The 16,927-nt window shown below is 39.6% G+C and overlaps 1 protein-coding gene across 1 annotated transcript in view; it reads right to left on the bottom strand.

The window, feature by feature from the left end:
* LOC139717015 (advillin-like) overlaps positions 1-10,873 on the bottom strand; it is a 158,721-nt gene extending 147,848 nt beyond the window's left edge. The window contains 1 exon segment of the mRNA XM_071628531.1: positions 10,760-10,873. The gene's annotated coding sequence lies outside the window, so the exon portion shown is untranslated.
* Between the last annotated feature and the right edge of the window lie 6,054 nt (positions 10,874-16,927).

Raw genomic sequence — 16,927 nt, 5'->3', positions numbered from 1 at the left:
CAAGAATGATGTGGAAGTTATTCGATCCACAAGGTTTTGGTAAAATTATGGTTACCATGGCAACGCTTTGTCTGACAAACACAAAAATTATGTGTTCCACATCTATGCTTCAAGGCCATAATGCCTACCAAATTTGATTTCAATTGCTTCAAAACTGTGGAAGTTGTTCACTCCACAAGATTTCGAAGAAAACATGCGGTTACCATGGCAACGCTCTGTCAAGTACAAACACAAAGAGTGTCTTGCATAACTACACCTATAGATCATCATAGATACCAATTTTGAAATTGATTGCTTAAATACTATGGAAGTTATTCAATCCACAAGGTTTTGGTAAAATTATGGTTACCATGGCAACACATTGTCCGACAAACACAAAAAACATGTCTTGCACATCTATACCTCAATATCATCATTTACCCTAAGTTTCACTTAAATTGCTTCAAAACTGTAGGAGGAGTTCGCGACGCAAGATTTTGCAACAGACCGACCGACCGACCGACCGCCCGACCAACATCACGGTAATTCCTATATACCTCCTTCACACTATGTGTGCACACTATGTGTGGCGGGGGTATAATAATTTGATAGTACGTTCTGAAATGAAATAAATAAGCATTTAAAAACGTTTCAACATGCTTCTATCTTGAAATGCGACGTAAGGATATTTATTTATAGTAACACCGGGACATGGGGTTTTCAGTGGCACGAATACAGGAAATTAAAGTAATAGGTCAGGATAAACAATTCATCCCTCTTTTTTGTATGTTATCTTAATTACATGAATGTAAGTCATTGTGAACAGAACAGAAAGTAATGAAATGACCTTTTCTTTTTGAACATATTCCCTTTAAACTGGTGGGACACAGAAATATACACTTAGCGAAGAATGACCCATATGAAGGTGAACTTGCCCTTTAAGTAGTTCAAGGAAGACAAGGCATATTAAATGTACAGTAACTGTAAGCAGTAAATGACAGGTTCCATACTCGCTGGTTCCTCTTTTCAAACAAAGTTTGTTGAAATGTAGATAAGCAATTGCAATCCTCTACAGCCGGGAGACAAACTGAAGAAAACTCATACCCCTACATTAACGATGTTCCATGTATTCAGAATTTTCACATTGATTGAAGATGTTGGCTGGATAAAAGACTACTACTGCAACTGACCTTAGAAGTAGCAACCCTTTGCATTCCACAAGGTACATGCTTCTCGCAATTGAAGACAAGAAGCTATTCTAGGCCATCATGGTTGGCTAGGCTAGTTCAGAGGCATATTTCAAGAAGCCAAAAGCCATGACATGAATTGCACTGTTATTCATTTGACCATACTATATTTAGGTCCATTTTTTGAGACATATTTTGGGTGAGAAAATGTGGAGATTTACAATACAATATTTAGTCAATCTGTCATTTCTTTCCAGTGTCTTGTCAAGCAGTGCTGTAAAGTTTGACATAATGCTGTGGTATATGAAACAGCATATACTGATTAGTGACTCAAGTTTCCTCAAGTCATTGCCATTACTTGCATGTATGTCAGACAAAAGCTATTAGCTTATACATCACTTTGGTCAACATGAGGATGTGCCATGATCTTCACTGAAGAAAGTCAGTAATAGAAACACAGAGAGGGTACCATATTTGCTGGTGTATAAGCTGCACTTTTGCCAGTGTAAATGAGTTTGGGAAAAGGGAGTGTGTCTTATATACAGGTACAAGTATAAGGAAAATTGCTCTAAATCCAAAACAGTCCACTTTTTTGACCCCAGAAGAGGCACCAGTAAAATGCAGTGAACCTTTATTGTTTGTTTTTGGTTTCAAGGAGATTAACCCTGGCAAATGTACCAAAAATTGCTGGTAAAGGCCTTTATTTTGTTTGTTTGCGTGGTTTTTGTTTTTGTTTTGTTTTTTATTGCTTCTCAGCCGATGAAGCACCTCCCCCCCCCCCCCCCCCCCCAAGAAGTGGCAGGAGAAAGCCTGTGTAAGGTTTTTATTTTGATTATCATCTTTTTTTTTCTTCTTTTTTTTTTTTTTTGCTTGTCAGCTGATGAAACTTGGAAGTGGCAGCAGAAAAGTGAACGTAAGGCCTTTTGTTGTTGTTGTTGTTGCTTGTTAGCTGATGAAACCTGGAAGTGGCACCAGAAACTTGTGCTGAAGGCCTTTTTTTTTTTTTTTTGCTTATCAGCTGATGAAACCAGGAAGTGGCACAAGAAATATAAACTGGGCCCCCACTGTTAAAAACATGGCGCCAGCCCTGCTACTTGAAGGCACTGTAGAACTAGAGACATATAATGTGCTGTTGGGAAAGAAGCAAGGAAAGAAAGTGGATACCAGTAATTCATACTGGCAATTACTCAACTGCAAAAATTCATGAAGAGAAAATCAAACAGATTAAAAAATTCACATGGACTTTCATAGAGGTTATATCCTTCAATCTGATGTCCAGTTTCACAAGTTATTTCCTGGATTGCCCCCACTTGTTTTTTTTTTTTCTCTCTCTCTCTCTCTCTCTCCAATCGGGAACAAAAAAGGGTGCAGCTATACATACACTGGCTATGATCAGTAAATACGGTATAAACTGTAGTTTGCATTCACCTCTTAAAGTGAAAACATATATACAGTTCTGGTAAGGGTTTGAAAACCTGTCTTGCACCATTTCATATTTGTGACCCTGCACCTCAAAACAAACAAAAAGTCGCCAGACATGAATTTTTAGTTAAGACCATATTCTGAAAGAGCAGACTTTAAGCTTTAAAATGATGTATAACTCAAATCAAATGGACTCTCCTAACCTATCTAAATATTGGAAAGAAAGCACAAACTCAGGAAAAGTGTGAACTGAGAAAAGAGGCTCTGAAGTACAGTGTCTATTCAAGCGCTTAATCTTTACCAAACTGTGCTGGCTGTGCGATGAATGGGACAAAAAACAGGAAGTAAACCACCAGAGTAACAACAATGAAGGGATTATCAAATTAAACTGAAATTAAGCATGCCTCATTAAGACACTCTGTCCATAATCAATGCCAACTTTCAAGTCAGTAGCCCTATCCTTGTAAAAGTTATTAGAGTTGAAAGTGAAGAGTGTGGACAAGGTTTTTCAGAAATGAAAAAGGGATTTTAAAGACACACCTAATCACACTATTCTACCAAAAATGTTTGAGATAAACTGCTAAAAAAACACACTTTCCTGCCCGTTTTATGATACCAAATTTTAGCATAATGTAAAAGAAGACCCGCTCTTTCAGAAAATATGAAAAAGTCAAGTTCGGCTAGGTTGACCCATTTTGCTTATTTTCAGTCCTCACGCAAAATCAGTGTGTGCGACTTTATGTTCGTTTTGAGGTGCACGGTCACATTTACTTGCAATACATCGAAAGAGTCTACCAAGAAATTTACCTGGCTGACGCGTTTTGTCGGAATGATGAGTTGTTTCAGAGTTTTTTTTAAATCAAAAATAAAAGTCGGCATACCGACCTTTATTCAAGAAGGATCCAGGTTAACTCAGTCTCGGGGACAACTCTGCCCTATTTCAGATAATTTATACGTAGTTCGCGATCGCCATACTAGTAGTATTCTATACATAGGCACACATTCATTTTGTGGGCACGCCAAAGAGGTTCTTTGATGCGCGCATTGTATCAACTCGGCCCATAACTGCGACCAGCCAGAACGTGAAGCGCTCCCATAGTACAATACTGTAAAATCCAGAGGGACAACTTGGCGTCACCATTAAAGCGAGACCGAGTTGTCCCTGAGTCCGACTTAGCCTGACCCCGGTCGGGTAAGTTCTGAGATGTGAAAATTTTTGGTTAATATTTCACTTTTTCATTGTTACCCAACAAATATCTTGTTATTACAGCATTATTCCACACATTTCTGATGCATACATGTACATTCTAGAGCAAAATTTGACAATCTTGCAGGCGTAGCCTAGAACCATGTTTTGCCTTTAACTCGTACAAAGTTTGTAGGGTCAAACTATCACTACCATACATTCAGAACCAAATCCCCATTTACGCAACAATAGTAAGGTCACCAATATTGCTGTTGTTAATTGAGCTCCTTAAAAACCTAGTGTATCTATGAAAATGCAAAATGACCGAGTAGTACTACTTTCTGGATCTAGAGAAAATCATTCGTTAGAATTTAATAATTTTGGGCCTCTTGAGGTGCACCTGTCCATGATATAAATGTATATCTTTACATTTCCTATACAAAGTATCCAAACCACAGGATATTTTTCTTTTAATCCTAATCCTCTAAAGAAAAAATGTTACTTAATTCAGGTTGTAAACTTCTATTTTTTCTTTTGGTGCTTCTGGGTGCTTGTCTCTAACATCTGAAACTAGAGAAGCACTCTGAGAGCGCAGACCTCCGCCAAGCATGCAGCTCATTTTTTCCACCACTGATCTTGTTCTTCCACAGAGATCAGTGATTTCCACCCATACGTACTTATAGCATTGTGTGCTGAAAGCCGCCCGATTTCCCAATAGAAGCCTTTGTTATGTCATAAACCCTCAGTTGCACGGCGCGCCTCACCCTAGCAGAAACTTGAGCACGCACTTTAGTGAGCGCATGCAAACCTCAAATACACGCAGCCTGAACTCCCAAGTTTATTGACCCTACCTGTCAAAATATCAAAAATCCTTCATAAATTCCCCCAAAATTCTTGGATCACTACCAAAAGTTAATCGTTTGTTACTTGTGTCATTCTCAACCTTTCCTGCAAGTTTCATCCCAATCTGTTCACTACTTTTTGAGTTATTTTGCACACAGACAAACTAACTAAATAACTAACAAACACACGAACCAACGAACACATAACCTCCTCCCTTGGCAGAGGTAATAATGGTATATATTTTTCAGTGTGGATAGCATTATAATCAATACAACTTATTGTTAAAGTTAGCAATAAGTTTTGTTTTACATACTATGGACAAATCATGCTAGCTGATAATTCATTAAATGCGCATTCCCCTGTAATGAAGGAAATGCAGTGGGCCTGTGATTAAAAGCTTGGTCTGTTGGAAGAGACTACAAGCACATCAGAACTCACAGGAAACCCTGTCTACAGCACAGCTTGGGGTTTCTCTCACAGGTCTGCTCGAACTGTCACTTCAATCACTGTACTGCCATGAAGCTATGTTAGCCCATAGTCCTCGCAGCATGCTTGCCAACCAAATGATGTCTAGATATGAAGGGGATATGTGCTGGCTGGAGGAATCCTACACTGTCTATTATCTCAGATGTTACCAGTTCCTTGTAATACATGTATTTGAGGTGCATTCATATTTGAATTGCTGGTTGTTATAAAAAAAAAGTAATTAATTCTCAAGTACACTGTATACGTGAAATTACCATGTGAAATACTACATATCACTAACTGTATAAGTAGTTATTTTCGCGAGGGTTTAATTTTCACAAATTTCGCAAATCACACTTGGATCGCGAATTCAACAACACGCGAAAATGTCGCCATACACTAGAGTAACAATTCATGCAAGATAGCGTTGGTGTCATTTCGCGAAATCAGCATCTCGCAAAAATGTCTGTCTTTATAATTCGTGAAAATATCTGTATGCAAAAATAACAGCTTATACAGTATCAATGTGAATGCACCTTTAATTGTGTGAATTCTGTATGGATAGCATGTCTTTATCATTCCTAAGAGCTGCATGACTGAATTGACAAATTCCCCCAAATTTAAAGAATGTGACATGGAATTCTGGTTTTTATTTGTGCATTGTCTCTAAAACAGCAAACAAATCTCTTTCACAAAACTGTGCATGGCCACATTTTAAAAGCTGAAAGGATTAAATTACACTCATATAGTGTTCCGACTTGGATGCCATGTCACATTTCTTGTGTGCGCTCTATCAGCCACATTTCTTATCAGATTTTCTTTAAATTTGGCAAAAAGGTGCATTATAGTGAAATGAAGATGCCTATTGTTTTCGATGGTGGCGCCCTCGCTTGTTCCATCTTTATACATGAAAAGGTAAATCCTGGCCTGTTTCTTGACCGATTTTTTTTTTTTCAAATTTGGTGTGTAAATATATCAAAGTCAAATCTATACTCTTATACCTTTTGATAATGCTGCCCTCACTGTTCCGCCTTCTACAGGGTCAAAGGTCCCCCGATCATGTCAAAATTTGCAAAAATGCTTATTCATGCAATAACTTGATTGTTACTCACTGGATTTTACTCATACTTGCTAAGGAGGTGTATGGGTGGTCACTCTACATGAAGGACACAACAGTTAGTGGTGATGGCGCCCTCAGTGTTCCGACTTGGAGGCCATGTCACATTTCTTGTATATGCTCTATAAGCCGCCATTTCTTGTTGGATTTTATTCAAGCTTGCTACATTTGTATGGAGGTTTGTGGGGGGTTTATTCCAGGTAACAAAAGTTTCATTGCCAGCACTCTCATTGTTCAAACTTATAGGACGACATGTCATATATATTCCTTGTATGTGCTATTTACCAGCCTCATTTCTTGTCGGATTTTATCGTATCCTGCGAAAGTTGCCATATTATACAACATTCTGGCCTAAAAAGTAATCCAGATGGGGTATGGGAGACGGGTTCGGGGGATACATGTGCTCGAACAGGCATCCTGTGCGAGTGCTCTCGTTGATATTGACATTCCTTTGTAGATGCTGTAAGCCATGCTCTGCACTCTCTACCTCTAGGACATAATTTGGGAAAGCAACAATTTCACACTTCATTTGATTACAGGCTGCATTTCAATGCAAAATCTTGACTGAAGTACAACCATTAGTTCAGAACAGTATAGGAAAGAATTCAAAGTTACACACCATGTTTCTGTTCTCTCCTTGTACTGCGCAATCAAAATGAAATCAAAATTAGTTCCTCCTACAACTGATGGGCATGTATCTGTGCATTTTACTTTCCCATCTTTTAATATGGCATATTTGATATTTCAAATAAAGAACTCTCCTAAAGCATGTTTCCAGCAAATTTTTCTACCTTTTGCAGATCTTCTACAAATACATGTATATGTAACACTGTAATTTTCCACTGCATTTTGATATCATATTCTATACAAAGCACACACAATATTCTTGCCAGCACATAGAAAGAGAGCCTGGCAAAATGCAGCAGGGGAGGTCTTTTCTGCTAGGGTGCAAGTCCTGATTCCTGAAGCACCTTGTAATAACTTGTCTCATCCAAATACAAAACTTCTCTACAGAGCTGTTTCCTGATAGTGGTATGATGTATTTTGAATTGACATTTGCTCAGCCAATGGAACCTCAAGATTTAGCAAAGGAAATTTGTAGAGATATGAACGTCATTACAAGCCTTTATTCTGAGGGTTTTTTTTTTTTTTTTACCTGGGAATTGATGGTTGACAACCACACCAGCCAGCACTAGTAATGGGCAACCAAAGAATAAAATGTAGCTAAATAGACACATTGCATGTTACATACAATTTAGTTGGGGGTGGAATGGGGACTGGCCCTTCCCACTGTGTAAAGGAGCTTTACCATTTTTATTGAAAAAGATGTAGACTGTGTAATCTGTACACACTACATTACATAAAAGATTTGGACTTGTTCTAAAAATAAAAAAGTTTGTCCTAAAATCAAACTTTTTTGGAGGTTGGAAATCTTTGTTTGTTTTTTGTTTTGTTTTCTAGTGAGGTGCAAGAAAAAGCTTGCCAGACAGTTAAGTATCAAAGGCTGCATTTATCAACTTACCAATGTTTGAAACAAGTTTAAAATGTACCCATTATAACGTACAGCTCATAATTTGGAAATGCCTTTCTGATCGCTTTTCTTGAGTTGCTGCACTGATCAACTCTGTGGTAAGTCAATTGGGAGGCCCTGTAACTGCATGGTTACATTGCGCAGTTTGACTGAAGGAGTGGTGTGTACTGTAAAACGAGGAATGTTCACGTGCATTCTACTTTTGTGAGCCAAAATTTGCGAAATTAAAATGCACATGAAAGTTCTTGTCTATTAATGCACAGAATATTAGAGGCAACTCGTGAAAATTTCATGCTCAAAAAGGCTGATGGCTCCAATTTGCATAAATTGCATGCCGCGAAAATATCTTGTTTTACAGTAGTTGGCAGTTGTTGACGTGTGCAGATCCAAGCTATATAAATGCATTTTAAATAATAAAGGGGATGGCTAGTACCTGATCAGTGGGAATCAGTGGGAATGCTGGGGGATGATTGTTCCAAAACCTTGTGGGGTTCATTTAAGAGTACATTATGTGTGAAAATTATTTGCTTCAGAATGGTGTCATTTTCAAGTAATGTGCAGTTAAATGTTTCCAGGTTAGCATGCCTGTACAGCAGTCAGACCGCAGCACCCAATAATTCGCTCGCATTTATTCAACTTGTACGCACGCCCGCTCAAGGCTTGCATCCGTAATGAGCTGCGGAAGGGGATTTTGTCCTTGGGCTTTTGGCAACAAAAAATACACCTTATATTCACAAATTTGGTATCAAATTCAAGGAAAATATGTACATTTAAGCTATCGTCACATATTACTCAAATTAGTGTAAATAGGGAGTTTTCGATTGGGTGAACGAGAGGGTTGTGACGCCGAGCGCAAGCGTACATCAAGTCGTCACGTCTGTACGTTTGAGCCGCTGCTAAAACACATTTCAATTTCGGGCGTCACGTCTCATGGCGTGTGCAGGAGGCAACCCGTGCCTTGGGTGCATATACTCTATGCGTAATTTGTGACTTGTTTCTGTACTTGTAATATTTATTTTGTCTTTGACTAGATGTCGAATAAGTATCATGGGATGAATTATGTGGATTTTAAAACATGACGCATGGTACGACTACAAGGTTATGACGTATCAATATCATAAGCTTTCATGAAATTAGAATGTATTGTCTCGAGAGAGAAAAAAGAAAACAGGTGAACTGAGCACGGATTTCCCGAGAGTCATTGTGCTCTTTCGCACGGCGCAACCGATTTGGGTGGACGGTGATAACTGGGGTGAACGCGTTCGAAATTTGGGTGATGAGCCGAGGGTCGACACTCATGCATGCGCAGTACGTAAAACCTACGTCATAACAGGGTGACGCCTGGCTCAACGTGCAAATCGAAAAGTCCCTAATGAAAAGTTTAATATCGTAAACTGAGCTTGAAAAATGATGAAAAAAGTAATTCGTGTAGTACACGTTCAAGATGTCAAAAGAATATCAAATTCACCTCGCATCTCAATGAAAATGCATTGTTTGGTAGTCCATCTCTTAATCTTTGTATCCATGTACAAATATCTTGACAATTCGTTGCTTAATCCGGTCAGGAACCAGTAAAATATACATCAATGTCAGTGCTGGTCAGCTTGAAACTGTGCAATCTCAAGAGTAATTAGCTCTCTCATTGGACAGCGCTTGCATTCAGCGCTTGCATTACGGAACGTCATTACGCTGCTACGGTTTCATGCCACGTGCGTGCATAGCGCATGCTTGCATACAGGCATGCGTGTAGTTCTGTGCTTTGGACAGAAGCTAGAAGCTTGATACAGCCCTGCCACGCCAGTCACCAAAATTACACTCTTTCGCGCCACTGTACACTTTGTGTGGAGCATACTTCCGGCTTAGGGGTGAATTTTACAAACATTTCAAAACGGAAAAACTAGTAAAATCATGCTTGCGTCTCCTTGACTCCAATATATGATGAGCATCTAAGTTTCCTCTCTACTAACAAGCCAAAATCAGAAAAAAAAAAGTTTCTTAATCCAGTCAGGAACCAAAAACGAACTTTAGACGACAAAATCTTCCATGAAAAGCAGGTAAAATTAACGCAAATTCAACTGATTATATCGTCATGATAAGAACCGATATTATACGCAAATTTGGCATTAAAATAAAGATCAAAGTCTGGAGAACAACTTACCGTGACTTGTAACCATGATGAATGCATGTAAAAGTCGCTGCACTGTGAAAACCATACGATAGCCCTGTCAAACTCTCGCAAAATCTCACACTCACGAGACACCTTTCGAACGCAATTTAAAGATCGTCAACGAGAGTGCTGAATAAATCTTGCCGGATCAGCTCATTGGCATACCTGCTGCAGTCTGACTGTACAGTGACGGGGCGATCGTTCACGGCCCATTAACGATTGCTCCGTCACTGTACAGGCATGCCAACCTGGAAACATTAAACTGCACATGTCATTGACATTACTTTAGGCCCTACTTCGTACTTGAATATGACACCATTCTGAAGCAAATAATTTTCACACAACAATAGATCTATAATGTACTCTTAAATGACTCCCACAAGCATGACAAGGATTGGAACAATCATACCCCAGCATTCCCACTGTGCACTGATTCCCACTGATTATACTACTACTACTAGCTGGGGGCCGCTTCGACCTTCATGAGAAAGTAGTGAACGAGGTCGAGCAAGCGAGAGCGGTGGCAACATGACGCTTTCGCCGTAGTTAGCGGCGCGGGGAAGAGCTGGGTAGCGTGTGTGGAAAAGGTGCTTGAAATGCTTCATTCAGGCTTATTGTACGTTTAGCTCGTATGGCGATCGCTGGCTGCTACAACACGTCAACACGTATCGCTTTGAAACAGTGTCAGTAGAACCGCAGCTAGCTCCACACGCGTACACGCCCATGCGATGCGAAGCCTTTGGAAAATTAAACGGCATTCTTTAGTTGAACACATAATCATACGTAATGTGCGATTATAAATCATCCTTGGACAATAAAAAAAAACACTAACTAAAGTTTCTGGATGCATTTCAGTTCTTACCAAGCAGCTTACTGGCAAGCAAGGGTCAGGGAGTCCACTTTTAGGTTCTATACTCGTTGCCCGGGACGTAGGTTCTGCCGTCCAGTTACCGGTAGTAGTTTAGTTCACTTTGATCCTACAATCAGTATACAAGTACAATGTAGCTCTCTTACTATACTCGAGGGATGTGTAGGCAGACTAGACGTAGTACGACAGCGACATTCACTCAATCACGTCAACCAAAGAGCTATCTAGAGACATGTTGTAGAGCCGGGATTTTTTAAAACGGCGGTAATAACGTCTCGTCGGGAAATGTAAAGAAATGCAATTTTGCCGGGAAATGTAAAACCGCTACCGGGGAATGCAAACGGGTCTAGGGCAATTACCCCTGGGCAATTACCCCGGACCCTCCCCTAGCCCTAATCCTAATCTTTATCCTGAACCTAACCCTAACCCTTACCCAAACTCCTAACACTAAACCTAACCCTAACCCTAATCTTAACTCTAACCTTACCACTAAAGGCCGTGTCACACCATAACGCGGGCTTGTGGCGAGGAGGTAGTTTCCCGCACACACGTAGAAAATTTTCAGCGGGCGAACAAGAATGTTTGCAATTATTTTCATTCATGCCTTGTCATACCGTACGGGGGAACTTCCGCGGCTTGACTTGCGGGGAAACAAATTTACTCCAGGGAGCTCTCCGCAGTTGGTCCGCACCTGACAGTATCTAGCGCGTAGTGGCCCGGAGGTGCTCACGCAAGTCCGATTTAACCGCAGCCAAGTTTTGAGCATGACCAAAACTTTTTCCGGGTGAGTCGCGGGAATGCCCGTAGAGGTCCACGCAGAACGCCAGTAGGAGACCCTTAGCGGCAGTACTTCCCAGGCAATTCCCACGCAGGTACTTCGCAGTCCCGTATGCAGCCAAGATATTGAAATTCTGTGAGATTTCAGCCATTCCATTAGAGGAATTCCTTCACTAAGTTGTCAGCCCCCACGCGACTGGTACAAAGGTCACACAGTATACTCGCAAGTATAACGCGTCCAGCAAGTAAGGCACATGCGCTGACTCGCACAAATCCTTTTCCGCCCTCAGGAATGTCCCGGTATGCTAGAAAATCCCTACACGTAACAAGCCCGAGTAGCTTGCCCGGATGCGTTTTTTTTTTTTTTTTTTTAAGACGGCACAGATTGGGGCATGGCGCGTGTTAAACCTATGGGAAAAACGTTGGGTTAGGGTTTTTGGTTATGGTTATGGTTAGGGTTAGGGTTAGGGTTGGGGTTAGGGTTAGGGTTAGGGTTAGGGTTAGGGTTTGATGGTTAGGGTTAGGATTAGGATTAGGGTTAGGTTTAGGGATAGGGTCCCCGATAGATTTTTAGTTTCCCCAATCTGTGCCGTCTAAAAAAAACATGCCCGGATAGGTGTGACAGGGCCTAAACACGGTTGCGGGTAAAAAAAAAAAAAAAAAAAATATGCGTGCGCACCTCCGGGCGACTACTTTTGAGATACATGCTAGGTACTGTCATGTGCGGATATCTACGGGGACCTCCGGGTAGTCAAAATTGTTCTTTGCAAGTCACACGCAAGGCTGGTGTGACACGGCCTTTAACCAGTATTTAGCCGGGGGGTACAATTGCCCGGATACGATGCAAACTAATGTACTTCAACGGTATTATGTCTGATGATAGTTATAGATGAACTCGATGTCTAACAAAACTGTATTTACCGTTTCCATTCTTGTAAACCCCATAACGGATTTTCACCAACTTGGCAAATACCATCTATATGGTGATATTATTTGTTTAAACACCGAGTCTGGCATTGCGCAATTGCATGCACAAACTTCGGTCGTTCGGAGTTTACGTACCATTAGGGATGGCGATCGGCTGCCTTTAAATGCAGGGCCGGCGACCGGAGCGTTTTCAAAAATGGGGAGGGGGCCACTTCCGGGTTTCATGAGCTAACAAGCAAAAAAACAAAAAAAAAAGAGCGACGTTACCGATTACCAATCCTTCATAGACATGTGGGTTGAGTGAACGCAGCAATATTAGCAGAACACATCAGTGAGAGTTTGAGGAAAATCATACAATCCATTCAAAAGTTATGAATTTTTTAGGTATCTGCTAAGTCACGGCTGGATGAGAAGACTACTGTAGCTTGTGACTTCACATGTGTACAACAATATAAAGAAATAATAAAGAAAATTCAGCATATTTTCATTTTTCTCGCATAACAACAGAACACTCGACTTCTCTCTTTCAAAAGGCAGGGGGAATAATATTACCCTCAACATTATGTCAGTAACAAGTTGAAGAAATGTGCACTTTATTCAAAAAGTAATTTTTTGTGAATTTCTCTTTTTATTTTCGTTATATTGTTGTACGCATGGACATCACACACTGTAGTAGTCTTCTCATCCAGCAGTGACTGCGCAGATGCTTTGAAAATTCATAACTTTTGAACGGATTGTCCGATTTTCTCCAAACTTTCACTGATGTGTTGTACTAATATTGTTGCCTTCACTCAATCCTCATGTATATTATGAAGGTGGACTTGTCCTTTAAACGTCCCGAAATTTGACTACGACCACATATTACCGTCTTTACCATGTTGATGAATTACCCATTATGACCTGTTACTGTTACTATCCTGATGAAACCGTATTTTACAGAGTTACAACAGGGTGATGAGGGCCGGGTAATATGGGAAATGTTGATCAAGTATAGGCTTCGTCTGGTTAGAGGCCTAACCTTGCAAACTTGAGTAATAACAGTAGCCTAATCTTACCGCAATCCCAGCGAAATTTTCAAGTCCAAAAATTACTGTTTTCACCCGGCCCTATATGAAACCGACATTTTACTGAGTTACAACAGGGTGATGAGGGGTAATATGGGTAATGTGGAATGGTTTCGATTGGTTATAACATTGCAAACTTTAGAAGTAACGGTATAGGCCTAATCTTAGAGCAATCCCAGCGAATTTTTCATAAATGACTGTTATCACCGTGTTGAAACCAAGTTACAACAGCTCTGACAGCAGAGACACGTCAGAATGACGTCTATTTCACGTCAGCGCTGTCGTCAGAAAGACGTCGTAAACTGTCGTTAATAATACGTCATTTTGCTTAAATGGAAGACGTAAAAAAGGTGATTAGACGTAATAAAGGCGTCATATATGTCGTCTTATCGACGTACATTAACAGATTAAGAACGTCATTTAGACGTCTTAGACTGACGTCAAAATGTATCTTTGCTCAAATGGCAGACGTACAGAAGACGTCATATTTGTGACGTCTGTCTGACGTTTGGGTGGTCATACAAAGACGTCTTAATGACGTTAAAATTACTACTTAAAAGACAAAATATCACGTCAGAATAACGTCATAAACATGTTGTTTACACGTCAATTTAAGACCTTTCTACGTGATATTGATACAGAAAAAAGACGTCTAAAAGACGCCTTTTTTACGAAAATAACCAAAGAAAAAAAACGTCAGTTTAACGTCGTTTTTAAGCCGAGATAGAATAATTACTCTACGTTAATTGCAAAGTCTAATGAAGGTGTGGGCATCTTCAGCTACTATCCTACGAATAATACCACTAATATCCTAAACCCTATGCCTATGCCTATGCCTACCACCTATTCCTCGTTACTGGATTGTTGTTGTTGTTATAATTGTTGGTGTTGCATTCAAAACTCGAATATTTCACGCCAAACAATTCATTATTTTATTTTTAGACACCACGTTAATTTTTTTTCGCGCCTTTCATAAACAAAATATTTTTCAAAATATATATAAAATAAACATAAAAAACTGTCCTTTGCACTGGTCCACTCAACCTGCCAACCGCTGTCTAATGGTATAATCTTGCCAACCCAGCTATGTACATTTAGCAGGCTTCTCAGAACAAAGGCCTAGGCCACTCATATACACGGAGAGCAGGCGGGGGGCGCAAAGATGTCAGAAATTTTTAGAAACAATTTGAATAATAATCAATTTCTCATACTGTAATAATCAATTTCTCATACTGTAAGCACTTTCATTTGGAGCTTAATCAACGTGAGTTTATCAACAGTTTTAGTGTGCTATAATTACACCAACAAAAACAAACCTAGAAAACTATGTGAGAAGAAAAAAAAAACACACAGGTTCTACAGCAATCTAAATCTATTTGTCCTTTTGACGTATTTCAAAGCGATATGTATATTGCGTGGTTGTAATAAAACATATTATATTTAACTCTTTCTGATTAACTTCTTTTTTTCATCAACTTCCTCTCATCTTCAAACATATCACAATGAAATAAATAATACTCTACAGTTTCTCGAACCATACATGTGGCACACATTCCCGTCGGATGTTTGCCAATGATATACATAAAGTGATTTAATCTTGCCACACCAAATCTCAATCTACAAGCAACAACTTCCTCTCTCCTTGTACGGCAACTCAGTGATGTGACCGGCAGCGTTTTTTTTTTAAGACGGCACAGATTGGGGCATGGCGCGTGTTAAACCTATGGGAAAAACGTTGGGTTAGGGTTTTTGGTTATGGGTAGGATTAGGGTTAGGGTTAGGGTTGGGGTTAGGATTAGGGTTAGGGTTAGGGTTAGGATTAGGATTAGGGTCAGGTTTAGGGATAGGGTCCCCGATAGATTTTTAGTTTCCCCAATCTGTGCCGTCTAAAAAAAACACGCTGACCGGCAGTACATTCTTCTTCACGATATATAAATGGCGCCCTCTATCGGATGCGTCCCACTGAATCTGCCAGATCGCGTTATAATATCTCCCAATGGCAATCATTGCTCGTATTTCATTATATGATTTTTTTAACAAATATATCTACATATTCTCTTTTCAAGGTTGCTTTTGCCAAAGAATCTACCATTTCATTTCCATAAATATCACAATGTGAGGGAATCCATAAAAAAGATACTGTTATTCCCATGTATTAATTCGCAATCTTAAACATTATTTCTTGCACTATATTATTATCATTGGAAACATTTTCTATTTCATGCAAACTATTCAAAGAGTCCGTTAATATCACCACATCTGAGACTGGCTGAAATTCTTCTATCCAGTTTAATGCCATTACTATGGCTACTTGCTCCGCTCTACATACTGAAATTGACGTAACTTTTTTTTTTCCTACTGAAACATTCAGCTGAGGAGCGTAAAAGGCAATCGCCGTAGCACCGCTATCAGTCTCTTTGGATGCGTCAGTAAATATTCTTAAATGATATATCCAGCGAGTATTTATCACTTCTTCGCTATCTGTTCTTTGTTGATGAATCATATCAGCTTTACTGACCCTGTTATGGATATCACAACATATTTCAGGCTCTACGACATGCCATGGAGGGTGTACTGCATGGTACACAGACATTTTCTACCTCCGCATCTAGATTTAGAGTGCAAACAGCTATGGTTTGATATTTCTTATTTTCGTCACATTTTCTCGTGTGATATTGCCAACAGTCCATAAAGCTAAGCTCTTGACGGGTGATTGGTACTAGAACTTAATATTCTGTATTTCAATCTATCAGCCAATAACTGACGTCTAAGTTCTAAAGGCATCTCGCCACACTCCATTTGCAGAGCCTCTAAAGACGCTGTAGGGAGAGCTCCTGTAACTAACCTTAGACATTGATACTGTATAGAATCCAAGGTAGATTTAATAGTCTTGCAGGTAGAATCGTACACCTCTGCAGCAAAGTCTATTACTGGACTGATAAGGTACCTGTACATCAAATTGAGGACATAAAAATCACTTCCCCATGATGCACCAGATACACATCGCATCAAATTGATTCTTTTTTGACAACTAATCTTATTTTTTTTTTCAATATACTTTGACCAATTCATGCAAATTACTATCAAATACCACTCCGAGATATTTATAACTGTGTACTTGCTTTAATTTCAAACCATTCATACATACATTCATGCCAGTGTAACCTTTTTTATTAGTAAATACCATATAACACGATTTTTAATTAAATGACTGAGCTTCAACCAACCTTGAATTGTAGAGGGCAAGCTTTCGTCCTCTCCTGAGGACTTTCTCAAGCCTTATGCAGTGGAGTGTTGTCTTGCTGCCGTTGCCTGTCTTTATTAATCACTGGACCATAGATTGGTGAAAGGGTATATCCCTTTCGATTTTTCTGCACGATTTTTCTGCTGAAAA

Source organism: Diadema antillarum, unplaced genomic scaffold (genome assembly GCF_040938485.1).
Source record: "Diadema antillarum isolate AM-2024a unplaced genomic scaffold, OU_Dant_1.0 scf00000071, whole genome shotgun sequence".
In the NCBI taxonomy this organism is placed as follows: domain Eukaryota; kingdom Metazoa; phylum Echinodermata; class Echinoidea; order Diadematoida; family Diadematidae; genus Diadema; species Diadema antillarum.
This window is presented reverse-complemented; position numbering and strand designations above follow the sequence as displayed.